Consider the following 3550-nt stretch of genomic DNA (forward strand, 5'->3'; position numbering starts at 1 on the left):
TTTTGTATTTATTCCTATGCTCATTCATGCAAGTCAGCCTTTCTTTCATATACATATAACAATTATGCACCCTGGGGACATCCCAAATGGGACCCTATTCCCTATAAAGTGCACTACTTTTGACCAGGGACCGTAAGGGTATGTGCAAAGTTACTGCACTGTTTAGGGAATAGAGTGTCATTTAGTATGCCGACTGGGTCTCTGCTATGGGCCTGGCTTGCTGTGTGTTGTAGTATTATGCAGAGAGCTAATGAAAGGAATGTTTTGGGATGTGTCTGTTAGACAATGGAAACACAGAGTTCTCTTGCTGTGTCTGTGGGAGGGTGTGAATGACATGTAAATGTGAGTCTATTTAACCACAGAGAACTGTTGTCAATGCTTTTTTTTTTGCATTGCAAAATAATATTATTTCTAATGTATTTAGCTATTTGTAATATCAATGTTGACATTTTATGAAACATTTATGAGAAGTGTATTAGTCACTTTAGTATAAGAAAATAAGGTTTTGTGAAGTACTGTCATTCTCATTGATGTAATTGTCATCTGAAAAGCTATTTACAAGTAGAACAAGTTATGATTTATTTATTTTTTGCCAGCTGAGATAGTCAGTGAGTCCACTGAACTCTCCGGCCGTTTCTACTGGGTATGGTCACTACACGGTCACTACATGGTCAATACACGTCAGCCATATTGGAACTATTAGGATGCAGTGCTGCTGTGTCAGTGGTTACCGAGAGTAGGGCGCCAAAGCGCGGTGTTGTGGAGAAACAGAAACGGAGAGGGAACCACACACAGCCAGACGGTTATTACGGGATTGGAACACATATTTGCAGGGTAGGAGACCGGTTAACTGAAATAGTTGAGGTGGATCTTCAATAGTAAAGATATACGTGAGTATAACGTGGCCTTGTACATTTTTGAATGATGTGGAAGATATGAAATAACTTTAACATTAGCCAGTTAGCATAGTAAGACCCCAGTCATTGACAATGGGTTGCAGTGAGAGTCGGAGCATTCAGTTAGCCTACTTTAATTTGCGTTTTTGGTGGAGAAAACACGGTTTCATTTGATGACGAAAAGGGGAATATATCCTTTATGCAGATGAATATGCATGTTTCTGCAAACAGTGGTGCAGTGTCCGAATCTCTCACGCCTAGGTGCAAGGTTCAGGGAACACAGCATGTCTTATTCAAACAGTGTGCAGCGAGTGGCTACATTTCGAGTGGCAACATTAGGGAAATGATACAATGCTAGTTTAAAACAGAAAAGTGATTACAACATTATTACAATGTTACAAATTGTAACAACTCTCATGGTTGTTTGGAGAGCTCGCTACATTGTATGTCATTGCATGATATAGTTCTGGAGCCGGCTCAGCCCCAGCCATTCTGCATGCTGTTGTTTTAAAGGACCTGAGTAAGGTATAACGTTACTTGCAGGGGAAGATTAGAGGAGACCCTAGTATCCTCTGTATTTGACACGCTCATGGAATTACACAAGTCGAACATAGACTGTTCCTTATTCCACTTGTCTAATAACAAAAAACTGCTAAACTCCATAGGCAATTACAAGGCAACAACTATATTACGATGTGACAAAATATGTATAATAACCGTAATTGTGTTAAGAGGTTCACAGATATTGAGCTTTCTTCAGTTACTGCTACAGTGCAAACAGGAGAGACTGCTCATAAACTGTAATGAGTATAGTTTTTTTTTACAATGAGTTGCATTGATTTGTTGACTGCGTATGATTGCAGGCAAGCAGCATGGTTTTATCTGCATGCCTGAATCATCTATGTGTTTGTTTCCACGATCAGTATCATTGTTGCCGCGTGCCTGCTGGTGTAACAAGTTAAAGCTAGTGTGTGAAGGGAGGAGTTTGGAAGCCAGGAGGAGGAGGGCCAGGTGTGTTGGTAAGAGGGTGTCAGGTTAGCAGCTCAGTAGCACTGACAGAACTGATTTGCACCAGTTGGAAATACTCTTACATGTAAATAGCCTACAAATATGCAGTTCTGGAATATCCTGGGCTGCGGAAATGGAGGTACGTGTGCTATATTTATATCCATAATACAACTGACAGTTTTTGAGAAGCAGCGGTAGGCTTGTTTGGCTGAGAACTGAACGCGTGTCTGTCTCAAGAAGAGTGAGTCAGTGTGCCTGAGATAAGGGCAGGAATTTTCTCATGCAACTGCATGCACGGCCATGACATGAGAAACGTCACAGGCAGGTAAAAGTTGTTTGTAGCATGAACATCATGTTACTAGTGACACCAGGCATCTTTTTGTAGAGGAATCATACAGGGCTATAGAGAGCAGGAGAACCGTACAGAATGTTGTACTGAGTGTTCAACCCTCAGAAGAACCCATAGCCTACCTTGTTTGTCAATGTTACCTGATAAATTCCAGGACACCGAGGTATACCTCAGAGAATGTGCTGCTTCAGGGTTCGTCTTCTGATATGAGTCATCTCGTCACATCTAATGGCTTGTAATAACCAGAAATATCAGCAGTTATAATGTGGGTATGAGAATAGATGTCTATGATCTTCCCATGATGATACGGGTACACACAGTGCAATATGTGCCATACACTAACTAACCCTATAGATGTGGTCGTGGTAGAGTAGGCAAAACGATGTGAATGAAACCACACAGTCAAAGACCTGGGTTTCTTTCACTTCCATGTCCTGACAACAATAGTCAAATCAACTGTAGTCAAATCAACTGTAGTCAAATCAACTGTAGTCAAATCAATGAAGGCAGAGATTGTCGACAAATGTAAGCAGAGATTTTGTTGTGTAGAACATGTTCCTTTTGATGTGGACACAGCCCCTCCAGAGGGCGATCCAGCTGTTATGTATTGCGTCACAATGTTTTGAACAAATTCCAATCTCAGGCATAGACAAGCCTTCCGTTCAGTTAGATTTGAGATGATCAGATGTTCACTGCCATTGTATGTTTTACAGGTCCACCGATTATGATTTTTCAACGCCGATACCGATTATTGGAGGGCCAAAAAGCAGATACCGATTAATCGGCCGATTTATAATAATAAAAATAATAAAAAAATGTATTTGTAATAATGACAATTACAACAGTACTGAATGAACACTTATTTTAACTTAATATAATACATCAATAAAATCAATTTAGCCTCAAGTAAATAATGAAGCATGTTCAATTTGGTTTAAATAAAGAAAGTAAAAGTGCAATATGTGCTATATAAGAAAGCTAACGTTTTAGTTCCTTGCTCAGAACATATGAAAGCTCGTGGTTCCTTTTAACATGAGTCTTCAGGTAAAGAAGTTTTAGGTTGTAGTTATAATAGGAATTATAGGACTATTTCCCTCTATACCATTTGTATTTCATTAACCTTTGACTATTGGATGTTCTTAGAGGCACTTTAGTATTGCCAGTATAACAGTATAGCTTCCGTCCCTCTCCTCGCTCCTCCCTGGGCTCGAACCAGCAACACAATGACAACAGCCATCATCGAAGCAGCGGTACCCATTGCAGAGCAAGGGAACAACTACTAGCAGGCTCAGAGCGA

This window comes from Oncorhynchus kisutch, unplaced genomic scaffold, assembly GCF_002021735.2.
Source record: "Oncorhynchus kisutch isolate 150728-3 unplaced genomic scaffold, Okis_V2 scaffold1336, whole genome shotgun sequence".
NCBI lineage: Eukaryota > Metazoa > Chordata > Actinopteri > Salmoniformes > Salmonidae > Oncorhynchus > Oncorhynchus kisutch.